Genomic DNA, 27,101 nt, shown 5'->3' on the forward strand with positions numbered 1-27,101 from the left:
TCAGACTGGAATTAAGTGAAGTCAGAGAAACATAGAATTCTCCTACGGATAGAAAAAACATACAGACAGAAGAAACAGGAACAAATCAAGTGAGCAAAAGTTCTCTGGAAATAATGGCTCTGACTTTTGCCATTGAAGTGGATATCCTTCCACATTGTAAATAGAATTGCTGTTTTTATTTCTTACTCAGTTTGGGTGGCTTCCTTATGCATGTGAGATCTCTGTTGCTTCTACATATGCAAGAGTTTCTTCATTCACTTAAAGAAGGTGCAGCTCAGCATATATATTCCTTCTATAAACACAATTATCCCCTATTTAACTGAACAGAGGAAGTCTGATTGGGTAGGGTCTTCACATAATGTAAGGAGCCAGCAGTTTGGAGTCAAAGAATCAGAGAGCAAAGCACAGGCACTACTAGGACAGCTCACAGGGGCAGGGACTGACTAGTCACAACATTGTCCCCCTGACATTGGCAGAAAGAGGAATCACAGCTAGTCAGTCCAAGAAGAATCACAATACCTAGGAAGCCAGCAGGGATTCTACCAACCTTCTATAAGATCTCTTCTACTCTTTGATCTAGTGTTGGGGAAATGTCCGTGAGAGAATGCAGCCCTGGCATTTGTCTGCTATTCCATCATTCACCATGGCCTGCCTCTGATCCACATCTGCCTGGTGTGGTATCTGGCTTACCAGCCCCTCACAATGTGTTCTGCACCTGGTTGTTTCAGAACCTGACCACCTTCAAACTCCTGACGTTCCACTTTGCCTCTGTCTGATTCCATTCTGGTGCCACTTGCCTCTCTTAGCTTCAGGCAGGCTCCAACTCTAAGGCTATAACAAAATGTCAAAACCTTATGGCTATGAGCACCACGTATTTTTAGACCTCCATGTGTTGAGCAGAAAGGTCTGCACAGGGTTTCTAAGCATGTTCTGCTGAATATGCTTAGAAACTTCCCTCCAATCAGACACCCCAACTAATTAGGGCTTCTGATTGCAAGGAGGTTTCCAAGCAGGTTCCGTTGAACTTAGTAACTCTGTATAGGAATTTATGCTAAATATGAGACTGCATGCCTGGGGCCCCTGTCCCATCCCGTTTTCAGCCCACACACATTTCAACCCCCAACACCTAATTGAGGCTCTAGCTTCCTGCTTACCTGTAGAATTTCAAAAGATATCAAGAAGATCTTAAACAGCCACATTTTCTTGGAATGTCCCAAACCCAGAACAAAGTTATACTGAGAAAGAGATAAGGCACTAACAAGGCTAGTGTAGACGGCTAATCTTGATGTGTGAATGAGTCAACAGCAGTCACAAGTCTTTGCGTTTCAAATAGCTGTTCACCATGCTTTAACTGCTTTTTGCCTAGCCAGCCAAGAGAAAAATTCATTCTGCATAGGTCCATTATATTCAGTTTAAGCAGTTGTATTTCTGTTCCTGAATCTATTGCAGAGTATGCATCACAGAAAGTCCTCTATGCCATCTACACATACACTTAAGGTGACTTGCAACAAATTAAAAACAACAACACTAGAGCCCTGTGCTTTCAGATCAACTGTTCAACATCCTGTTTCCCACACTGATGAACCAGATGACACTGGAAAATCCACAAGCAAAATGTGAGGCTCTACCCTTCTCCTATTGTAGTTCTCCAGCTACTGAAATTAAGAGGCATGCTGGCTCCGATCTGGAGGTAGCCCATAGCTATCATGACTAGTAGCCATTGACAGCTTTTCTTCTGTGCATTTGCCTAATTCCATTTTAACACTGACTAAACTGGCACCCATCACCATGTCTTATGCTAGCAAAATCCATAACCACTTCTTTTGGTTTGTCCTGAATCTTCAACCATTTTATTTTAAAGTGTATGTGTTGGGGGGGGGGCAGAAGGAGACCATGGTTCCACTAGCACATGGGTAGGCAAACTAAGGCCCGTGGGCCGGATGCAGCCCAATCACCTCCTAAATCTGGCTCGTGGACGGTCTGGGAATCAGCGTGTTTTTACATGAGTAGAATGTGTGCTTTTATTTAAAATGCATCTCTGGGTTATTTGTGGGGCATAGAAATTTGTTCATTTTTTTTTCCAAAATATAGTCCGGCCCCCCACAAGGTCTGAGGGACAGTGGACTGGCCTCCTGCTGAAAAAGTTTGCTGACCCCTGCAGAGGTTCCGGGTGTTGCAATGCCACTTCCTCAGATTGGAGAAGTCCTGGTAGAATGAGATTCTCCTACACTGAAGCTTCTGACGCAGTGGGGATTTCCCAGGCCACCTCTCAGGGCAAGTCCCTCTTTTCATCTCCAGTTCCAGTTAACAATTGATAAGCTCCTTTGTTCTTTGGCTCCTGACCTGCTTTCTTAAGTGTTTGACCAATATGTGAGTTTCAAGGGGTTTACACTAGAATCTCTAAGGAAGGGTGCTGAAATGTGGTAAATATATTGTAATTTAATACGGAAATAAAAAGACTGGCAAGACTGTTGGTTGTAAGAATAAAATTAAGGTTTATTACTCAAAGTAAACAAAGGCATTCTGAGTGCAGGGTTTACTGTGGCCTGTATGGGGCCAAGATGTTCACACTAGCACATGCTAACTCATACTGACTAGCTTTAGCTAATTGAACTTTGAGAAGCTGCAGGAGTAAAGAAAAAGTCTGACAGGACATAATTACTTTACCAACAAGTAGTACCTAAAAGAGAAGGAATCAGTGAGGAGACAGAACTTTCTGTCTATTCCCCACCTTCACACACACACTGGTTCAGGTAATTAATTGCAAGTGTTATTGCTTCACTCCCCAAAAAGGGGAGTCAGGCCATGAGGTCATGATACCACCCTAAGGTGCTGGCCCACCCGTGAGGTGACCATCTCAGATAGCAGGATCCACAGGGACAGAAGATCCCAATGTAGATCTTTATTCTCCCCATGTTTCTGATGTAGGTCTTCACTCACCCCTTCTTTCCTGGCAGAAAGTGAGGAACCATTTTGTGGTTCACCTCAGTCACCAAAATGTTTTGGGCCAGCCCTGCATTTGGATTGCCTTCTCCATGAAGAATGTCAGGCAGAATCCTAGAAATGAAGGCCTGGGAGAGGCTTGCCTTTCAGTCTACCTCTCTACCAAGAGGCAAGACTACTGACTCTCCTGCTAGCACATCTCAAAGAGCAGAGGAGAGGACAGGACGGAAGAGCAGAGGAGAGGACAGGATGGGGGCGGTGGGGCGGGGAGTCCTTATAGAGTGAATGGCTTAAGATTGTTCATGAAGGTAAGGCTGTGGTTGCAGGTATCAGAAACTGTTGCTAATTCTTTTGCCTTGGAAATGTAGCACTGTATTTTCCCACAAGTAGTATTTTTCCTGTAGTTTACATACTGTTAATTTCTACTTGAGTCCCACTGCTTTTAAACAAGAAAACAAGATTCATGGGCCTAGGTCATGGCTCTGAAGTCAATCATAGGAAAGATATAATAACAACCAGACATAGCTGGAGGCATTAAAAGTAGCTCAGCAGGTTTTCTGAAAGAGATACCACTGCTTGAATGTACATGATGATTTATGTCAACGTGAACTGTGACTGCCTTTGCAGTTTTGTCCAGTTTAATCCAGGATGACAGTTCAAATATTTCTTCAGAAACGTCCGGAAGAACAACTATTACTGACTGATCTTATTTCTTAGAGAACTTATTTGTGTTCCTCAGATGATTCTATTTTTTTGACTACATTTCTGGTTGATGGGATGGACTTACATGCTCTTTTACTTTTTTGGTTGTGGGGTGAAAGTAAGAGATTCGTAGAGTCTTGTAGATTTGTAATTTTAACTGATTAGTCAGCAAACCAAAAGAAAACACTTTTGATTAGTTAAGTATTTTTTTTAAAAAAAATATGACAAATGTTTAAAATGATGGCCTTCTCCCACACATATAGGAACACAGGAAGCTGCCTTAGAGTGAGTTGGGCCTTTGGTTCAGCTAACTCAGTTTTGTCTACTCTACACTGACTGGCAGCCACACTCCATGCTTTCAGGCAGTGGCGTAGCGTGGGTTGTCAGCACCCGGGGCAAGGCAAGTAATTTGCGCCCCCTAACCCGTGGATTTGCACCCCCTAACCCGTGGATTTGCCCTAACCCCCAGATGTTGCGCCCGGTGCGGCCGGCCCCCCTGCACCCCCCACGCTACGCCACTGCTTTCAGGCAGGAGTCTTTCCCTGCCCCATCTGGAGATACAACACAGGGATGAAGGCTACTTCTAAAATGATACGATCTACAAAATGCATGTGCATTGCGTTATCTAAAAAGAAAATCTAAATACTTGCCTGGGAGTGAGCCCCAGTGGTTGATGTAAACATGTCTAGGATTCCACCATGTGGCTGCAAGCACCCTTGCAAGATCACACACCCCATTGAGTTTAATGAGTTCTACTTCTGAGTAACTTCTGAGTAAAGGTGCCTTCTAGTTTGCAGCAAGGGACACGGGTGGCGCTGTGGTCTAAACCACTGAGCCTCTTGGGCTTGCCAATCAGAAGTTCGGCGGTTTGAATCCCTGCAATGGGGTGAGCTCCCGTTGCTCAGTCCCAGCTCCTGCCAACCTAGCAGTTCGAAAGCACGCCAAAAAGTGCAAGTAGATAAATAGGTACTGCTGTGGTGGGAAGGTAAACAGTGTTTCCGTGCGCAGTATTGGCCCTAGGGTTGAGGGCCCCTGAGCCCCTTAAAGGTCTGAAAGCAACTTGGACATAAATCTACCCTTTATTCTTTACATGAATAGAACAGCATTTAATGTGATTGGCTATAGACCACAGCAGAATGATTATATACCCAAAGTTGCAATGAAAGCATAGATAAATGTATCGTAGTACATTCCTTGTGGTCAATTTTTATTACAACTGGAATGGAGACTAATGTATTAATAGTCAACACACTGCAAATACACGAATGCAAGTCATAAACAAAACTGAAACAAGCCATTACCTCTCCTGTGTAAACAGAAATAGCAAAACAACAATACAAAACCCTAAAAAATTGCTATCATGTACAGGAAAAAAGGCATAAGGACAGCTCCCGACCAAGGAAGTTGGTGTGGATAGACCTGTCTTAAATGGGGAAAGGACTTCTATCTGTTTTTGTAGGGAAGGGCTTGTTTGCTTGCAATCCTACTGAGTTAAAGATAAGGCAGTCTGAGAATGACTGACTTTAAAAGCAGCAAGCAGACTTTAGTACAAGACTCCGTCCTCTAAATTGTGGGGTGCCAGGTCATTGCTCAATTTGCCCCATCCTTAAAGTTGCCATAAGGGGTTTTAATAAGGGGTGGTTCTTTATTGATTGGTTGGCACTGCCTGCTTGGTTAGTGGTGAATGATTTTGGCAACTTGACTATGTTTAGCTAGATATTCTATAGTGGATTAGATAGGGCCATTATTATACACTCTATTGTTTCTGGTTTGCCGTTGGATTTTTTGGCACTCTGGATAATGTCTGACAATATATTCAATATTGAATAAGATAGGGTAGCTATTCTACTGTTTCTGGTTTATCTTTGCATTTTTGCCAGCTGATTATGTCTAACAAAATATTCTTTGCTGGATAAGATAGGGCAACTGCAATACAGTCTATTCTTTCTAGTTCTTTGTATTTCCTGCAAGTGTTGGTGTCCACCTTTGACTTCTGACTTGCTCAAAAACAAATCAAGCTGCTACATGTGTTCCCGCAGTGTTTGATGGAACACTTGTTGCATGTCAAAGCTGCCTGCAATGCCAGACATTACCGTGGGCTAGGATGAAGAGATGGATGTAAAGTTGGGCAAGCTTAAAGGGGATATTGCCAGTGGGTTTGTGTTTTTATATGGGAATGGAGCTGTAAGTTGGACTAGTCATAAACAAAATTCAGTAGCTAACTCTTCAACAGAAGCAGAGTATGTCTCTGCTGCAGAAGCAGGGAAAGAAGCACAATGGCTTAACCAGATTTGAGAGGATCTGGGAATGCCAGATTCTAAACGCCTTAAGCTTATGGAAGACAATCAGAGTTATCTGAAATTGGTGCAATCAGAGAAGATAAATACACATTCTAAGCAAGCAGACAAAATGTTACACAATAAGCGATTTGAGCCGGAAGGGATTTATTGAAATGCAGTATTGTCCAACAATGGAAATGACAGCTGACATTTTAACAAAGCCTTTGTCAAAAGAAAGTTTTGAGAAGTTACGTGATAAATTAAATTTGATTAATTCAAATTAGGACATGGGTGGCGCTGTGGTTTAAACCACTGTGCTGCTTGGACTTGCTGATCAGAAGGTTGGTGGTTCGAGGCCCCACGACAGGGTGAGCTCCCGTTGTTTGGTCCCAGCTTCTGCCAACCTAGAGTTCGGAAGTATGCAGTGCAAGTAGATAAATAGGTACCGCTCCGGTGGGAAGGTAAACGGTGTTTCCGTGCACTGCTCTGGCTTCGCCAGAAGTGGCTTAGTCCTGCTGGCCACATGAACCGGAAAAACTGTCTGCAGAAGCGGACAAACACCAGCTCCCTCGGTCTGTAGAGCAAAATGAGCGCCACAACCCCAGAGTCGTTCATGACTGGACTAAACTGTCAGGGGTACCTTTACCTTTACTTTTTTAAGCAAGCAGACAAAATGTTACACAATAAGAGATTTGATTAATTCAAATTAGGCACAGTGAGAAGGGAATTGTAAGAAAAACACTAATTTGATCAGTAAAATGTCTGGCATCTGGTAGCTGGGGCTTTTGTGTTGTGCTCTGGAATTGGCCTCTCCCTTTGGGTGTTCAGTTCAGTTACAGAGACCAGCAGTCATTCTTGCCACATTCTTGCCTCTTGATGTTGTTTTCGTTTTCCTCAGATAGTATGTTATTGTGTTGCAATCAGGGGTGCCAATTTGGGTCCCAGGTTATGGGTGCCCAATGGCACCTACGGCGTTGTGACATCATTACGTCAAGTTACATCAACATCATGCAGCAGCACTTCTGAGGCCTGGCAGGACCTCCAACACAGCTTTTGGTAGAAACTGGAAGTTGCATTGGAGCCTGCATTGTGGGTGCTGAGCATCCACAAAAAAATAATAATTGTGGGTGTCCAGGCCCCCAGGGCCCCCTATCATTGGCACCTATGGTTACAATTTTCTTTATTATTAAAGTTTTGTTTGACATGTATGTGAGCTGCTTACTTTGCTAAAAGGAAAGGAATTCTGCTGAAGAATGGTGGAATATCCTTAATTGGGTGAGTGAGGGGATCTTCCCAGTCTGACAGGAGGATTGATTTTTTAATCACCCCCATCATCCACAACAGTTCTTGCATTTGAAGTTGCAACTGCACTGGTTACGAAGTTTCAGCCTTCCTGGGGTAAATTCCCATGGCCATTTCCTCCTGCTTGAAGTCAATATGAGTTGAATACTTAATTGAGTTTGTTCATTGTTGAACAAAACTTGCAAGTGGTTCAACGATTACTCAGATTGTGAGTCACACTATGTGGTTGCAACCTTTTCAGTAAAAGTTTGATCCCAGATCTCCCCAGCTTTAATATGACATGTGATATCAGGAAAAGGGATTCAATAAAAAATATCATCTGTAAAGTATACACACACACTAAAATTCTACCCACTTGTCTACAACTATATAATTAAGAAGATCTTGTTTCATACAAGGGGTACAAACAACACAAATATGCCTAATGAATAAGAGAAAGATTGTCCCATAGTGGTATAGAGTTATGGAACACAGAAACCTGGTAGCCATAGTTACCTTCTGCTGTTTGTCCAGCAGAGAGATTGGATGGACACACACACACACAACCCTAATCTCTGAGTGGTGTGATATTGCAGGGATTGTGGGTGCTTACCCAGGGTTTGTGTTTCCTTTGGAATAAGGCACAGCAGAGAATGTGTGTTGTATACATGGTTTATTTACACACATATATAACCTCAGCCTACAATGGAGGGGTTCACAGCGTCAACGCCCCAAGATGGTCTTGTTTCTCCCATAGCCACATCATTTAATGGCCTGTCACCCAGGTGTTCACCTCATCAGGAAGCCAACCAGGCTTATATTTTAACACTGGCTGGATCCAGGGGTTAGAAGGGTCTTGGTGTACAGCCTACTGCCTCCCACAAAAAAACCCCATAAAACACACACATACGTGCGCGCGCACACACACACACAATCTGTACTTCTTCCAAGGAAGTCAGGGTGACATAGATGGCTCACTCCTCCCTTTTTATCCTCAAAACAATTGTGTGATGTAGGATAGGCTGAGAAACTCAAATATGTAGGTTAAGCTGAGATGTTAATCCCATATCATCCAGTGAGCTTCATGACTGAATTGGGATTTGTATTTTGGCCACTCTCTACCCTGGTGCAACCTTTGGCAACTTAGTGCTGTACAGATGGTTTGGACTACAATTCCCATCACCCCTAGCCAGTATGGGCATGCTGATAGGAGCTGTAGTTCAAGGTATCTGGAAGGCGCCAGGTAGGGGAAAGCTGCTCTAGCAACTAGACCACACTAACTCTCAAATGACAGTAGACTGAAAGTGAAATCTGTTGCTTATCATCAATCATTAAACACTAAACCTTTGAAACAGTAACATCATTACATCCTATTAGCATCTTTGGTTTTTCTGCACTGGAGACAAAGACCAAGGCTGCACTTATCAACCCAGAACTTCCTTTCTCTGTAGAAACATGGGAAAAGTCAACACACTATGATTGCAGGGTAAACACTTACCGGTAATACATAGGTTTCCTGATAATTCATCTGAAAGCATTTAAATTAACTTAAAGGTAAAGTAAAGGTACCCCTGCCCGTACGGGCCAGTCTTGACAGACTCTAAGGTTGTGCGCCCATCTCACTTAAGAGGCCGGGGCCAGCGCTGTCCAGAGACACTTCCGGGTCACGTGGCCAGCGTGACAAAGCTGCATCTGGCGAGCCAGCACAGCACACGGAAACGCCGTTTACCTTGCACCCGGGGGTGCTTTCGAACTGCTAGTTTGGCAGGCGCTGGGACCAAGCAATGGGAGCGCACCCCGCCGCGGGGATTCGAACCGCCGACCTTTCGATCGGCAAGCCCTAGGCGCTGAGGCTTTTACCCACAGCGCCACCCGCGTCCCTTTAAATTAACTTACTATTTGCCAAATGCTATACTGTTAGCTCGCCAAGATGTATCAACCAGTTGCTGTAAGCAGAAATGGCCAGTTTTGTACCTCATCCCCGCCCCCAAAAGCCCCACTGCAGAGTAAAAGGGAGTAGCTACCACTACTACCCACACAAATTGGTTCTCTGCTGCATTCTGGCAAATGGTTATCAGGAAAATAGCATTATCTATTGGCGTTATCTCATGTGTGTTCACAAGCTACTAATGGCTCAGCACAACTCTTCTTTGTAAGGAACAGTGACTGTTCAGCTTATCAATATATACAGCATGACCACCTGGGCTTCTGGTTTTGAGACTTATCAAAGATTACCCTAAATATATATATTTGTACTAACATACAGCTCTCAAAGCCATATTACACACACAGAGGATGAAAGGGCTCACAAGCCCTAAGCCAACAAATTGAGAGAAGTACATTCATGCTGTCATTAAGATATATGCATACAGATTTGATCCAATATTAGAGTGAGGCATCCTGGGCAAAGTAGCTGGGAAAGCACCTGCACCACCACCAATTTTTGTTGCTGGGATTTCCTTTCCTCCCCCACTCTAAGCTTAAACAGCTCTTCAAGCTGTTGTGGCAAATCACAATGGTACTCTCCTAGATGACTCAAAGTGCTGGGTTTGACCTATAAAGCCTTAAATGGCTGAGAACCACAAGATTTCAAGGACGGACTTCCTCTCCATATGAACTGACCTGCAATCATCATCTGAGGCCCTTTTCATCTGCCTCCTCCATGAGAGGTCCAGAAGGTGGCAACACAAGAATGGACCTTTTCTGTGATGTCCCTCTGCTTGTGGAATGTTCTCTCCAAGGAGGTAATGCTTAAGGCACTGCAGTCTTTCACCTAAAAAAAAAAAGGAAAAAAAGAGAAAAGAGCACCTCCCAAAAAACAACAACAACCCAGGTCTCCCTAGGGACTATGCTGCTGAGAGGTTTGAACTGTTATAGAACTGTTTTGATAACTGGGCACTGTGGATTGAAGTGGGGTATCATTGGAGGCACTAGTGAACTGGAGCACTGTGTGTTAACTGTACATGTGCTCCTCTTGCAATTTGTGAAATGACAACTGCCATTTTTCAAGGAGTCTTATGAGCGATGGCCATTCCATCCCCCTCCTCTGGTGAAACCAACAATGAGCATTTCCACAGAATTCCCACGGTCAGTCTACCAGTAGCCTCAAATGCTTCAGTGGGCAGTCACTTGGGGGGTTGCCAAATATATTCACTTGTCTGAATCTCTGACATTCTTTCCACCACCACCATTTGTTTAGTCTGCACCTAGAAGGAAGCCTCATCACAGTTCTGACTCTCACTTTATCTGGCAAGAATCGTACGACAGAGGACTTCAGCTAGAGAAGAATGAAGATAAATGAACATTGGTGCCAAAATTCCAGGACATGCCCATGTGTATTGTAGGCTGCATCATATCCTTGTTTAATATTGTTGTTAGTACTCATGGCCTCACACGGGCACAACTTAGTAAAAACACCATTCTGACGTCAGACATCAAGGGGAATTTCCTTCTATTATGTTCAGCAAAAAAGGAAAGGAGGTGGTCTTTCATAACTGATATTAATAACTAACTGATGTTACAACACAAGGAAACAATCCACATTTGCATGAGTCATAAATGATCAGAAAGAGAGAGAAATACGTCTGTCTGTCACATCTATTTGAAATATAATCTGATCTGCAAACAAAAGTGCTAAGAATACCAAGATGAGTCAATTTAAGGCCACAGCTTCTTTCATTTTGAACTTTGTGTATTTGGGAAAATGCACAGAAAGAGCCTAGAAGTGCGTTGCTGAGTATTCATATGAAGTTTGTAGTCAAAAGTCATGGTCATGAGTCTAGGTTCCGCAAATCCCCGTTCTGGGCGTATGCACACTGCAATACTCAAATCTATTGTTTGGAATGGAAAGCCTGTTCAATGCACACTTCTTATATCTCCCACGAATCTTTCTTGGTAGCTGAAGACAAGTTATATGAACACAGAATTTTATGATATCAGTTGAAACATGCTAGGGCTCTTGACCTGGATGGGACCTTCTCTCTGCTACTTGGCTGCACTTTCCATTACATAAACCACCCGTAGAGAGGAGCAGAGAGGGTCCTGTCCAGGAAGCCATGGGCTCAAGCTGCAGAGAACCCCCAAAGTCACTTGTGCATGCCTGACATATCCAGGGCATCTGGGCATTTTGAGCACTGCAGCTTTCATTATGTTTGGATGAGCCAGACATGCACAGGAGTCTCCAATGCCTCTCTAGAGCACATGCCCCTCCTCGTCTGGTAAGTAATGCAGAGTAGAGATTGGCAGAGAAAGTCCTATCCAAATTGGGAAGGGCAGTTTACAGGGAAGTGTCTAGCCTTTGACATATTCCCACTGACATAATTAGGCCTTCTTGGCACAGAATTGATTTCTTTTAAAAAGTGATTAATTTTGACCATCCTACATTTTAATGGATCTATTATCATTGGTCACAGGGAAACCATCTATTGCCAATTAATCAATTATTTCAGCTCATTAATCCAGAATTACAATTTATTCCATACTTGGGCCACTAATCACTTTGCCTATAAGCAGGCATTTAAAGACTAACCCCCCCTCCCTGTTCTACCATTGCACTTGTAAATGCAACAACTTACTTTTTAAAACTGCTAAGGGGAAAATAATTTATGGCAACTGAAACTTTGTGTGTATTTTGCAAAGCATGAAGGAACCAAGCCATTAAAGGACTTATAGATTTTCTCTTTTTTTTTCAAAACCAAACCTTGAGTTATGACTTGGGGGAAATGGGGAACCATTACCTAATGAATCTAGACTTTGAAAAATATTATTCCCTTGTAGTTTTATTTTGCTTGAATAGGTCTCATATAGTGATGTACATTGAGCAGGTTTGTAACAGACTGCAGGGGGAATAGAAATGTAAGTTTTGTAGTTAAAAAAGCATGCACACATCAGAAGTGCATTATATCTAGTCAATTTTGTTGAATCATTGTGGCATGCTGTTTAAAAAATAATCTAGGGCTCTCAGAAATATTACCAAAAGGAGAAATCAAATTTTGAAATACAAGTCAGGGTTCAAAGAGCTGTGAACCAAGGGTGGCTTTGGCTAAGTGGAAATTCAAAACTGAGAGTTGCTGGTTTCCCCCCAAAACTAGCTTGCAATGTGGTATGTGAGCTGACTGTGTACAGGAAGAAGTCAAAAAAATTCTGGCATAATTCTGGCAAAATTCTCAAGCTCTTTGCTTGAGCCTCTTTGGTTCCTGTCCTCTGAGACCAATGAAGGCAAATTTGGTGAAGTTAATGAGGGAGAATTTCATTGAAGCAGTTCATTGTCAATGTTTGTTCAAAAATTGGCACTGCTTGTATGCTGTGAGACCAAAGGAGTAAAGTGGCATTGTAAACATTTGATCAGTGATGATAGTTGTGTTTATATTTCTTAAATTAAAAACACAAGACTGCACGCACACAATAAAAATCACCCTTAATCTTCATGAAATTTGTGGAGTTCAAAGCTTCCCACTGACACACTTTTCATTGCAAAATTCACACATAATTTTGTGTACAGGGTAGTCCTTCTTGGGTGCTGTTACAAATTGTCCCTCACAATGCTCCCAAATTTCAATCAGCTGCCACTTGCTATTTTTCTTATGGAAACAAAAAAATCACTTGTAACCTTAAATGTCCTAGAAATGCATTGAATTTTGCTATTGGGTTGTGTCTACTACCCTAGTCAATAGTAGGAAATAAGGGTAGTAAAATGCATCATCATTTTTAAATAGACAAATGGTCTGGGAATGGTCAAGAAAGTTTTTTAGCTGTCAGTAGGTTGCCACAAACCACCAAGGACAGCTTTCTTGCAGGTTTCTTAATGAGGTAAGAAAAACATCTCACAAAACGTTAATTTTAGTGAATGTTAGGTATCATTAGTTCTCAGCTGTAACAAAGTTTTTTCTAGACAGTTTACAACAGGCATAGGCAAACTCGGCCCTCCAGATGTTTTGGGGATACAACTCCCATCATCAATGGCCACTGGTCCTGTTAGCTAGGGATAATGGGAGTTGTAGTCCCAAAACATCTGGAGGGCCGAGGTTGCCTGTGCCTGGTTTACAACATTTTCAGGACATTCTTTACTTTAAAAGTTTTTGTTGTTTGTAACTGAAAATAAGCCACCATATAGTGGAAATCTCATTGGGGTTGAGAGTCCACCATCTCCTGTGAGATAGGTTAGGCTGAGAGGCTGTGACTGGCCCAAGGTCACCCAGTGAGTTTTCTGGCTGAGCAGGAATTCAAACGTTGGTCTCCCAGGTCCTAGTCCAACAACTAATTGCACCTTACTAGCTTCCTTTGTGCATCCCATTGTTTTCTGTTTATTTCCATGACACTTTCCAAACTTCAGGAAGTCTGATTCTTTTCCAAAGTAGATTTGTGGTGCTAGGTGAGGGCAACAGAACCTTTAATGCAGTTTAACTGAGCAAATGGAAAGTTCCAGTATGTGCAAGAATACCTCCTGTGAAATACTGACCATCTGGAGTCACCCTCCCTGTATTCATTAAGAGGCAGTTAGTGAGGATTTTCCATCAAACACAGTAACATAACACAAATTAAAAAGGGGCAGAAGTTGAGTGCCATGGGGGGAAAGTTTCAGAAGACAGAAAAGTCTGGGGCACTGTCTAAGACCATCCTAGAGGTTATAATACAAAGGATGATGGATGGGGAAGTTTGCATCAAAAACAAAACAAAAAATCAAGCAGGCAGCGTGTACCTGTGTGTCCTTAGTTGTTTTATTGTACTGTAGTGTCAGTAACCCATTATGACAGAGGAGTACATGTGGTCCCATTGATTGTTAACTGTCCTTGGGTGTGGAAGGTCACAGCTCAGCCCCACCACTGTTGACTCAATGTGTGACCCTGGCCAAATCACCCATTCAATCTTGGTTTCCACTTCTGTAAAATGAGTAGGTCAGAGGCTGAATGAGGGGAACGTAGCCTCATCCTACCCCTTTTCTGGCAATTCAGTTTCAGTTTATTTGTTGGGAAAAAGGAGAGTCCTCCAGAGAGACGTTGGAACTGTCTTTGCGCATCACCACCTTGTAGCTTCATTTTCCATGGCCACCCTCACACTGTGAATATTGGTGACGGACAATACACTTCACACATAGAAAGTATTATAAAAGATATGCAGCAGTATTTGAGACTGTTGCTAGCTGAGAAATAGAAGCAAAAATAAGTACCATTGACTTCCATAGCTTTCGACAGGAGAAACTGAAACACGTGTTTAACATTCCCATTGTGTAATGGGGTTCAGAGTCACTTAACAGCAACTGAATCATGTCCATAGTCTTCCGGTTATGTAATGAAGAGCTGTGTCTTTAACATCATTAAAATAAATAAGCAAATAAATCGAATGTCACATCCTTCCCACAATAATTCTACAGCAGGAGGTTTTCCCCAGGGGATGCAAATTTTTGCTGCAATTGTCTTTTACAAGGGACGGGGTGTACAGCCTGGGGGTGAGGATCATAGCTGGCAGCAGGAACTATTAGCCGCTGGCTGCATCTGCCTATCCTAGTCTTAATGCCGGACTTTATTGGTACATAACCACTGATAACCATCAGCACCCACAAGGCGTGTGTATAACTTCGTGACTCTACTTTTGCTATATTAATCAGAAAACAACATAAGAAGTAACTTCCTAGGAAACTGAGAAATTATATGTCATGAAGTATAGAAGATCTACTAACATGAGATGTTATACTGGAAAGTGAGGACCAAACTAGCAATTGTGTGAATTGGTTTTTAAAGTAAGGGTGTGTGTGTGTGTGTGTATTGATCTGCATTGGGACCACCATGGGGGTAAAGGGTTAAAATCCCCCCACCCCCACCACTTGCACACCTGCTAGGGTCCAAATCCACATCAAATATCTGGCCATGTGATCATTTCAATAAGGAATCATGGAGCCAGCATGCTATGTAGATTTGGCCATGTAACAACCCCATAAAACCAAATCAAAGTAAGGGCATCCTGTTCTTCAGCTAAATAGGTGAGCATCTCTGACTTGTTTTACAATACATACCCCCTCCAATTATTGCTGAAAATGGAGGCATGTTTTGCAGAGAACATTGCAAATGTGGGGCCCGATATTTCAGCTCAGTCCTGGAGTTAAGCTTGTGTTTAAATCTCTTCCATTGAAGTTGGTGGGGTGTAAAAGCGCTGAAATTTGACAAGGAAAAGACCCTGTAGGCTTTGCCTCAGACACTTTGAACCCAAGCATCTAGCTGTGCAAACTGGCTGACATTAGATAGGGTCCTACTGGTTTCAACAAAGACAAGGATTTGGATCTCCTAATTTTCTAAACTATATCCTGTCGGTGAACATTGCTAATGTATAACGAAGCAAGTGACTCATCAGTGTAATGAACTATGAACAAACACATTGCTATTTTTTGGTAACTGAGTATGTTAGGCTATGAGAATAGAGCAACTCTATAAAGGGCATCAGATGGAAAAGCAAAATATCCTGATATGAGGCTTTAGAAAACTGAATCCGACAAACAGAGGGGCCTCACCCAGTATCAAGGTGAGCAAATACAGGGCGATTTATCTTCAAGTGCATTAAGAATCTTTTGCAGCAAACGTTTGCTGAAGGCCAGATCACTGCACAAAGCAGTATAGCGAGAAGCCAGGAGTGATTAGAAAGTGGGAAGCTCACAGCCTCACCCAGAATACTCACCTCTTAATCACATTATCAGCAAAGGAGGGCTTTTCCTCATTGTTAGAGACCGTGGAATCACAGGGTTTTAGCTTCTCTGTAAGGTCAAAGAATGAGTCACTCCGCTAACACAATGCAGAGAATAAATTTCATTGCTGCACACAATGGGGGACAACAATGTAGACTGGGGGTAGCCAGCTTCTATATTCTCAGGGTGATGCCATTTTCTAGCCAATGTTCTGGGAAATGGATGGTGTGCTTTGCTGTGCAGTCCAACTGGCTCTGGTTGTACAATAAAGGCATCACCACATATATCTATTTAATTTATTTATTTAGAAAGATTGATGAAGCAATCCTAAACCTCTCACAAGGGTGTACATAACTGTAGATGAAACACAGCTAAAACCCTCAAAACTATTAAGAAGCAAATACAGTGGTACCTCAGGTTAAGAACTTAATTCGTTCTGGAGGTCCATTCTTAACCTGAAACTGTTCTTAACCTGAACCACCACTTTAGCTAATGGGGCCTCCTGCTGCCGCCGTGTTACCGCTGCGCGATTTCTGTTCTCATCCTGAAGCAAAGTTCTTAACCCGAGGTACTATTTCTGGGTTAGCAGAGTCTGTAACCTGAAGCGTTTGTAACCTGAAGCGTCTGTAACCCGAGGTACCACTGTATACATTAAATAATTATCAATAAAACACAGATAAAAATCAGTATTGCAATTATTTCTAAACACACACTAATGTAAGTAACTGCATTATTTGATTGGTTAGGCTTGCTGAATGTTTTTATTTTTATTTTTTTAATCAGCAATATTTTAAAAAATATTGAGGGTGCCTGCCTAATGTCAATAGCAATAAGTGTTTCACAATTGTGGGACACAATTACATAATTAAGGCAACATCAATTATGTGTATAGAGCCTGATGAATGTGTGTGCTTCCTAAGAGAGTGCCCTCTAGTGGCAGATTAGCAGTGGCCCATTGCCTTTCTGTGCAACATGTGCAACCTGTATGGAAAGCAAATTATATCCCATTGTTTCTTCCAGAAACGATTGTTCAGAGCTTTTTTACCCACCCCTAAGAGTGATGTGGGTGGCGCTGTGGTCTAAACCACTGAGCCTCTTGGGCTTCCGATCAGAAGGTTGGCGGTTCAAATCCCCACGAATGGGGTGAGCTCCCGTTGCTCAGTCCCAGCTCCTGCCAACCTAGCAGTTCGAAAGCACGTCAAAGTGTAAGGAGATAAATAGGTACCGCTCCGGCGGGAAGGTAAACGGCATTTCTGTGCGCTGCTCTGGTTCGCCAGCAGCGGTTTAGTCATGTTAGCCGCATGACCCAGAAAAACTGTCTGCAGAAGTGGACAAATGCTGGCTCCCTTGGTTTGTAGAGCGAGATGAGTGCCGCAACCCCAGAGTCGTCTGTGACTGGACTTAACTGTCACAGGTCCCTTTACCTTTTTTAAGAGTGAAATTAAAGTGTGGAGCATCTCCCAATTTTGGTACACCAGTTGCAATTCAAGTGATCACGGCAACCTTTCTGCAGCTGCCAGGATCCTTGCGACACCTTTGTGTCCACTCTTCATATGGAGATGTTAATGGAAAAATCCGAGGGCTCCCTTGGACAAAAACAAAGACACCAACCAGGATTACTTGGAGCAAAACAGCAGACTGTAGGCTTGGCCTTTATTGAACTGTTGCAACAGGGTGCTCCCCTCACTTGCAGGAGTGAGGAAGGACCCAGAAAAATGGTGTGCCAGGTCTTATAAAGACTTTTGAAATTGCCACCCTGTGGATCAAGACCACCCCCAGAAACATCACACCTTCATCACAGAAAGGAGGGGTTGAGGGAGGAGTTGTGGTGGTAACCTGAGTGTCCTGTCACCTGGCTGGTTCCCTCTTTCCCCCTCCCCATGAGTACTTTCCAGGTGACAGAGGGGAGTTTGCAGTTTCCTGCCCCCAGAGGGAAGAGCTGATTATTGTCCTTTGTTCCAGTCTGTGCTGAATCCACTCCCATATGCAAATTCTTTGTGATCTTGATGGTCTTCTGTCTAGGACCATCAGGGTTGGCATAGCAACTGGGCAGGGCTCCTGTGGATGTGCTGGTATGGTCAAGGGATTATGGCTGCCCTGTATCAAACCTTCCCCATTTTGTAGTCCTTCCTTCATGGAGTAAAATAAAAGTGGAACAGTGCAAATCCGATGTATGGTTGATTTTCTATGAATTTATAACAGAAGCATCGCTTATGTAGTGTGTGAGTGTGAGTGTGTGTGAAGTTTGTACAAACTGAATGATTGGGGGGGGGTTTCCTGCTACAGAGACATTGGTTCATATATGCAGTACCTGCTCCAAGCAGTCTCAGACAGGTTGCAAATCCATTAGCAGCAGTGCAATCTTAAATTTCACCCTCTGTTTCCCCTGAGAATAGAGTTTCATCTTCAGATGGTGCATAATCCTTTTCCTTCAGCTTAGGATCTCACTGCTGAATAGCTTGGTATTTTCCATGTCACACAAGAGCATGGGTAGGCAACTAAGGCCTGGGGGCCGGATCTGCCCCAATCGTCTTCTAAATCCAGCCTGCAGACGGTCAGGGAATCACCATGTTTTTACATGAGTAGAATGTGTCCTTCTATTTAAAATGCATCTCTGGGTTATTTGTGGGGCATAGGAATTCGTTCATTATTTTTTCCCCAAAATATAGTCCGGCCCCCCACAGGGTCTGAGGGACAGTGGACCGGCCCCCTGCTGAAAAAGTTTGCTGACCCCTGCACAAGAGGGACATACAGGAAAATGTCTGCCCTTAGCCAGTGAGTGAAGGACACAGATAATTGCTAGAAAGCTTCAAATCAGGCAGAACGTCTCTTTTATGATCAAAGTACTTCTTCTGAACTTTTTTAAAAAGAGGGCAGATTATACCTACTTTTTAAAAAGATGAAAGATAACTTGGGCTGGAGAACCTTTGGCCCTCCAGATATTTTTTTGGACTACAATTCCCATCAGGTTCAGCCATCATGGCCAATAGGCACTATGGGAATTGTAGTGTAGCGACATCTGGAAGGCCTAAGGTTCCCCAGCCCTGGTCTAACAATCATTAAAGTAGCTCTGCCTTTAAAGTGAAGCAGATTTAATATTAGTTACCTTCCTGGGATTCTGCCTTGGAATTTTCTTGTGTTGTTCACACCAGAACTCCTTGTAGGGAGTCTATAATGAACAACCAGTGTATAATAAGCAAATAAAGTAAATATTTTAGTTAGGAGTAGTACTAAACTGGTTGACCCCTTTTCTATGTATAACCATGAACATGATATACTTTATATCACTCCCCAAAAGGTTGGATTGTGAAAATGGGTAAGTATCTGCATTTAGAAGGGAACAGGGTTATTAGTAGTTCATGAGTTCCCCCTTCCTGCCTCACAGCCGGAAATTAGAACTACTTAAACCTCTTTGGTTAAGAATATGCTCTGCAATGATCCTTATTTAAAGTGAAGAGAATTCAGATAACTTTTTAAGAATCTTGAAGGTCCTGTTTTATCATTGCATCAAATGTTTGCTCAACATTTCCTAGACTGAAAACAGGAATTTCTAGAACTAAGCCGTTGAGGTAATCAAAAGAGTTCAAAAGATAAATTTCAGCATGAGAGAATTACCTGGATAGGTTCCAGCCATGGGGCTGATCGATTAATAATAATAATAATAATAATAATAATAATAATAGTAGTAGTAGTAGTAGTAGCAAAACACATTAGCAAATATTTAAACATTTGGGTCTCTGCCCAGCACCAGAAAAATTTCCGATCGGAAACCAACTGTCTGTTAGTTAGATAAAAGGCCAGAGTGAAGAGTTAAGTCATGTGAGCTAGAAGGTGGAAGTAAAGCTGCAGCCTGGAAAGGCAGAGAGAGAGAGAGAGCCATGCCTAATTTCTGCTGGAATCCAAGGCTGTGGCTATGGGGGACGTCTTGGGCTGTGAACCTGTCCATCACAGGCCACAGCTGTCAACTTTCAGATTTGAAAATAAGGGATCAGCAGCCTCACCTGTCCTGGTGACAGTCTACGGGATATCTAACAATCTGGGATAGCAGCGGGAAACAGAGCTGGGATAAGGGAATTTCCCGCAAAAAAAGGGGAATGTTGACAGCTATGTCACAGGCTCAGGTTGTATATATGTGTAAATAAGCCATCGCTAAAAACACCACAGTCTCTGCTGTGCCTCATCCCAAAGGAAACACAAACCCAGGAACACCTGGAATCTTGCACCGCTCAGAGACTGGGCTGATGCACAACAATACATTATCACCAAGTTTCCTTACAATGAGTTGCAATCCATTGCCAGGTCCCAGTCTTTTAAAACTTCAGTGTTCAGTACATAACGTGCTGCCTAACTACATATAAAATTACAACCTACAAACATGACAAATAGCAATTGTGAAACATGATATCTTAGAACAGAAAGTAGGTGTAAAAACTAGATGTATTTAAAAACAAAGCTACCCGGTGCAGCTCTCCGTTGCAAGGGGAAAGTCTTTTTGTACTCCACTAAGAAAGAACAATGTACAAAAAATTGCTCATTTGAAATGCATTTGGGCCTCTTATGTTCTGTCATCAGCCAGATAGGACAAGGTCTGCAGGAGGACTGATACTTCTAGTACTATTTACTCAGGTTTGCAAGAAAATGATTTCAGTGTCAGTTGGCACTTTGATAACATTTAACTGGCCGTTATCAAATGAGAAGGAGCATTTCCAAAAATGGCAGCAGTATAGAATTTGTACTAATGTAGCAGCTTTGAGTTCCAGGGCAGTGGACACTTCTCAAAAACCCATTTTGTTGGTAGCTGTTCATTATTTTTATTTAACAATCTAATATTTGTTCATTTATATAAATTCCTCTCTTATACTTCATTCATACATTTTTCCATTTTCATGTTTCACTCATTGCTTGCATACTTTCATCATTTCTGGCCTTTGATTTAAATAAATCTTTCCAATTTGTTTTATTTTTCGTCTGTCTCTGATTCATTTCTGATTACCGCTACTAGTTCACTGGAGCAAGCTTACTGGAGAAAAATGGGAGAATCTATTTTCAAATGATTTCTATAAGCACATTTATTTATTTATTTTACACACTCCAGCTAGTGAATGGGCATGATGTGCATCTGAACGAGCATTCTGTTGAAAGAAAAGGATGGCATCTGGAAAAGCGCCTCTGAGATGTGCATCAAATAGAATTTAATGGTGAGTTTCCATATTTTTATGTGCATTCAATTGCACATTCCGATGTTCATCTGATTTACTACTGCAGTTCCTAAAATAAATGTTAACCAAGACACACTGTGGTATTTCCAGAAAAAATGATTGAAATAACCATTGGTTGGTTGCAGCTCACCTTTCACCAAATGGCCCAAGGGTGGCATACCAAAACACCATAAGTAAGTGCAATGTACAATTACAATCATAAAATTAAACCACAAAACCTACCTGTCAGGGAACTGACATCGGAGCGAGAGGCGGAGGCAAGGCTCCCAAGCGATGCTGGAGAAGGGCCCAGCAGGGAGAGAGGCAACTCATCGGCTGGGGAAGGAAATCAACGTAACACCAGGGATAAAGGGGGGCAGATGGGGGAATCGGCGAGGGGGCTCCAGGACTCCTCGCCGGAGACCAGCGGGGAGAGCACGGGTCCTCCGCTACCCACACCCACCCTGCGCAGAAGACTTCCGCGCAGGGAAAGTAGGCGTAGACTTGGCGTCAAAGAACTTCTTTGCTGGAAGAAGTTCAAGAAACGCCCACTGACGGATTCTGCTAGTGACTGAAACAGCCACGAAGTGAAGAGCTGTCCAGACAGAAAAGGTTTAACCAGGCAACCTAGCCAGGAGTGGCGGCAACTTACGCACGAGCAACCCCTATAACCATTACACTACCAATTTCAGAATAATGAAACAGGAGCACAGATCTCCAGGGCACAGCAAAGCAGAATAATCACAGATATCTACTCAGCTGAGGGCCTGGGGCAAAGAGGTACCCCTTTCCAAGGATCCAAGCTTTCACTCAACTCAGTGTGCCATTTATTTGCACCCAACATTTTGTGCTCCATTATTCAGCGCTGACGTGCTGCTAGTTTTACTGATGTGATGGAAATCCATGCTAAAATGCATGACAATGCAATCTATGAAAGACAACTGGGGGGGGGATGAAAGGGAGGTGCTGAAGTCTGCTGTAAATCTGGTCATAAAAACCCAAGCCGTTAGAGAGGCACCAGAAAAATGAAATCAAAGACAAACTTCCATAGGTAGCTGTGTACTTTATTTGGGAACTTCTCCATTCACCCTTCAGTGTATAGTGCAAACATTTTCTCTCCACTGAACAATCAGATGACCACTTTGCTATACATGAAACTGCAACACCTGCCCACTCAGTTTTCAATCTACTGTATGTATGAAATTCAGTCCTGAAGCTGGAGCCTACCTCTTTTCCTAATGTATTATTATTATTATTATTATTATTATTATTATTATTATTATTATTTTCTTTTTCTACTAGCCTGGCTTTATTTCCTTTGTTTAAATCTACCAGTCATCTTTAGAATCCTTGCAAGCCACATATGTCAATCACAACATTTCTCTGAACATGCAGGTATCAGTTTATGTATTTTTGTTGAACAATGATACGTTGTTTTATCTTTTATAATCTTTACACTGTCGTTCCTCCCTTTTCTAATAATAATAAAATGAAGTCCCATGTTCAGGTCATAGAAAAGTAAGTAATATGGGCAACAGTATTGCACTTCAGTCAGTGACCCCATGTTGGGTCCATCAATCTCAGTTTAGGCTGGGCATTTTTACCTCATGCCAGCCTATTTCTAAAGCCGTCTGTATTTAATTTACCGCTCCTCCCTCAGTTAAAGGGTTATTGTGTTGGCCTCAGTCACTGAAATATCAGTGGACTGGACTTTTCATGAAGAAAAATGGTTGTTCATGACAGGTTGTTTATGAGGTTTGCTTGATTCATTGATCTAGATCATGTCCACATCTATGTTCACAGAGGAATTTTCCCTAGAAATTATGGAGAGATGTTACCAGCGGATGACTGAATAAAAATATCACATATAATTCTTCCTGAATAAGCACCTCAGAATGCAAATTTAGCAGAGTAAGTAAATATTTTGTGGGGCACATACACAAAGCAGGACTGGCTTTAACATTAGGCTGAGGGAGATAACTGGCTCAGGAAGCAGATGCTGGAGAATGGGTAGCACTGGCAGGATGTTAGAGGACAGAGTTCCATGTGCCATGTGACCCAGTCCAACCCCAACCCCCAAGCTAGCCTACTGTCTCCACATGCAGTAGAGGCAGGGTGGGGCAGTAGTACTTACCTGACTTCCTGTCACCAGCATTGCTATGACATACTGGGAGAAGGAGATGGGTATTGGCAAGGTCAGCATGGTGCAAATGCACTGGCAGATAACCAGGTTATTAAGAGACTTGTCCCACGGTGATGGATTACAGCCTTAAATGTTTAGGTTTAGGTTTTAGCAGTAATTTAAAAAGCCAAATAAACTTTCTCAGCATCATTTCCAGGAAAAGGTGAGCATGGTGAATTAAATGGAAAGTCTGAACTTAGAATAGCATTGTGAAAAGCATAGGAGTTTTTTATTGGATTCTTTTCTCTGTGTCATTGGTCATTCATTTAACAATAAATCAAGAGGAGATCCAGTGATCTGATATGTTCTGGGTGGCAGTTGTAAACACAGTTATTAAATCAGGCCAACCAGTATCAAAAAATTGAGAGGAAAATGATGGGACAGGGGACAACTATGGAATGACTATGGGTGTTGATATAGAGCAGGTAGAACAGCCTCTTCATGAGCTGTGAGAGATAGAAGAAAACTTGGGAGTTTTCAATGATAATCTGATTGGCTTCCCTCTGTCTTGGTAGACAATGGAGGAGTGCACCTTTGCAGATGAAGTCAGATGATTGGAGAGTTACAGAGCCCGCTGTGGCTGTAGAGACATGTTTTGTTGTGGCTGGGACAGATGAAAGTGTCCAGTTGTGCTGCTGCAGATACTCTATAGGTTTACTCCTTCGCCTCTTCTCCTGAAGATGTCCCACAAGACAGTGCGTATGGATTGTTCCTCAGGGTTTACTCCCAAAGCCTTTCTCACAAATGAGTATAGCCGCAAGGCAGCAGAGGTTTAGGATCAGAGTTTTCCTTCTCCTTGATGGGCTACCTTCCCAGGTTGACGAGCCCCACCTGCCCTTCATTTCCCTTTACAGCATGTGCTGAAACTGCCTTCTTGTAGATGCACACACAAATGTGTGCCTCTTCAAAGGAAGACACACATAAAAACAACTGTAAAATAAATACAACACCTAAAACCAGTATAAGAAGATGGCAGCAATACTACAGTAAAATCAAAATCAAGTTTCAAAGAGAGAGATTGTACTATACAGTGGTACCTCGGGTTAAGTACTTAATTCGTTCCGGAGGTCCGTTCTTAACCTGAAACTGTTCTTAACCTGAAGCACCACTTTAGCTAATGGGGCCTCCTGCTGCCGCCGCACTGTCAGAGCACAATTTCTGTTCTCATCCTGAAGCAAAGTTCTTAACCTGAAGCACTATTTCTGGTTTAGCGGAGTCTGCAACCTGAAGCGTATGTAACCTGAGGTACCACTGTATAGGCTTTTCTTATTTGCTGGAATAGCATCATGGGTGCTTTGAACTGTTTGCTAGTACCCTTCTTGTGGTGCCTTTGCACTTGTGGTGGGTTGTTGAATTGTTGTGTTGCCCTCTAAATCTTGTGTTTGCATTACCAGTGTGTGTTGCAAATGATTAAAGCCAACAATTTGCATGCCTCTCTTGTCTTCTCTTGAACTTCCTGCTTGAACTTCTGGGCAATTCATGATTAACTTGTTGATGGGGGGCGGGGGCGGGAGAGGTCTCTCCTGCTGCAATGGTGCAATCGATGAATTCCTCGCTAATTGTGCTACTTTTCTTAATGTTTGGTCACATCTGACTTTTTTTTTAAAAAAAGATTTGCACTCCACCCATCTTAAAAGCTCTCTGCAGGTAATAATAAATTAAAACAATTATCCAAATGCTGTTAAATGCCAACCAAAACACACAACACTGTCAGGATGCTGTCAGCGGCTCCCAGTTGTTTGCCCAGGAAAGTATAAAGACAAGGAAAAGTTTATTACAGTCCTTTTTTATTTCAAACTTTACAGTGAGAGGCTATAGAACCCAGCCTCTTGGATAATGGTGGTGTCCTGAGTGAACCTCCACCCTCTTTTTCTCCCACTTTCTCATTTGTCATTATCATCATCTTCTCTTCTATGGGTGCTGCTAAGTGCCATCTGTCTTTGAGCTCTTTGTTCTCCTACTTTTAAGGTTCACCGGTTTCTGGGAGATGGTGGGTCTGGAATGCTTTCTATGTGTCAGCCAGCTGCTGCTCCGGCTCTGCCTGCTGCTCCTCTCCCATGATTCCCCAACTTTCCCCCTCATCTGCCTCTGAGCTGTGACCTCCCGCAAACCACTGTTATAAATCTATACTGTCTTCCTCTTCCTCCTCCCTGGAAGGGTTAGGATGGGAGGTGGTGTCCACCCTTCCTCCTCCTCTGCCCAGACCCTGACACACACAAATTGCAGAGTGTACACTAACATGATCTCCATTTTATATGTCAGAAGAAGAAAAGGAAAACATAAAATGTTTGCTTTTTTCCTTTGATGTAAAATATTGAACTTAATATTCAAAAAATCTGGAGATGTTTAGATTAGAAGTCTTTCTTGCAAATAAATTTAAAGGTTCTCACCAACATTTGGGATGCAAAATGTGATGTTCATTTGTTAACTTAGGTGCCTGAATGAAATTAGATTTTTAGTTTAGAGGAGGGTTTTTTAATTATTATTATTAAAAAATGTTTTTTAATAGCCACTTACTGTCCCTATGTGAATCTCTCCTGGATGTTGTTTCTCATTGTGAGTTCTTTGCTGCATTTGTGTTCCACTTACTTAGTACAGAAGAAATCCTCCTTTCAAAGGGATTAGCACAACTGTGGAAGCATCAAATCTCCAACCAACAAGAAATAAGTGGTGAGACATTGCGCATCCCATGTCCAGTAGCACATGCTGGCCTCCCATCAGTTTGTGCTCATGGAAATAATTTGCATCACAGTAGCTTTGTTTCTATGTTGCAGAACATGGGATCATCTAGCTAGCTTCCTGTTCTGCCACAACACATAGAAATCCAGTTTACCAATGTGCCACAAAGTGCAGATGCACTGGGCAGAGGAGACATGAACACTTGGAGAACAAATACCTGTGGGTGACTTATGCAAGCAAGGTTTCACGTGCTACAATAAAAGACAGAGATGGGAGAGGTCTAATTGTATCTCATAGCTAGGAGCACAGGTCCGCCACCTCCTGCTGCCATAAAGGTAAAGGTAAAGGGACCCCTGACCATTAGGTCCAGTCGTGGCCGACTCTGGGGTTGTGGCGCTCATCTCGCTTTATTGGCTGAGGGAGCCGGTGTACAGCTTCCGGGTCATGTGGCCAGCATGACTAAGCTGCTTCTGGCGAACCAGAGCAGCAAACGGAAACGCCGTTTACCTTCCCGCCGGAGCGGTACCTATTTATCTACTTGCACTTTGACGTGCTTTCGAACTGCTAGGTGGGCAGGAGCTGGGACCAAGCAACGGGAGCTCACCCTGTCGCAGGGATTTGAACCGCCGACCTTCTGATCAGCAAGTCCTAGGCTCTGTGGTTTAACCCACAGCGCCACCTGCATCCCTCCTGCTGCCATAAGCCCTGCCCTGCTGCCATAAGCCCTGCCTATATATGCTATGTGTGGCCCCTGAGCCACAGGTTGGCAGTCCATGCATCAAAACATTGCAAGCACGTGACATCTTGGCTGTAAAGCATCCAGTGAATTAAATTAAGCCCTCAAAGTGACTGAGTGAAACATGAACTACTCTCTCCTGACTTGCCCAACTTATTCCCATTGAGGAAAGTTTCTTCTACATTCCTGTGCAAGGCTTGTTGTCAAATAGCACTTCCATGAAGTGTAGGCTTTTATACTTTATGGTTGTTTTGGAATGAAAATGCAGGACACAGCATAAGGAGATCCTTATCTTGATCTATTTCAGCACACTTAGCAGAAGTTTCTTTTCACAGGCTGAACAGGCACAAAGTACTCTTTGATGCCAACTAGCACAAGCATTGTCTCAAATACACAATATTTCATTAAGGACTGCTTTCACACCATGAAA

At 42.7% G+C, this 27,101-nt stretch overlaps 1 long non-coding RNA gene across 1 annotated transcript; it reads left to right on the top strand.

The window, feature by feature from the left end:
* Nucleotides 1–25,976, top strand: LOC310767096. The gene is made up of 4 exons (XR_014550616.1): nucleotides 1–89; nucleotides 1,450–1,616; nucleotides 20,972–21,074; nucleotides 25,850–25,976. It is a non-coding gene; the product is annotated as an uncharacterized lncRNA (long non-coding RNA).
* The last annotated feature ends 1,125 nt before the right edge of the window (nucleotides 25,977–27,101 follow it).

The sequence above is a fragment of the Podarcis filfolensis genome (assembly GCF_964270895.1).
Source record: "Podarcis filfolensis genome assembly, chromosome: 1".
Classification (NCBI taxonomy): Eukaryota; Metazoa; Chordata; class Lepidosauria; order Squamata; family Lacertidae; genus Podarcis; species Podarcis filfolensis.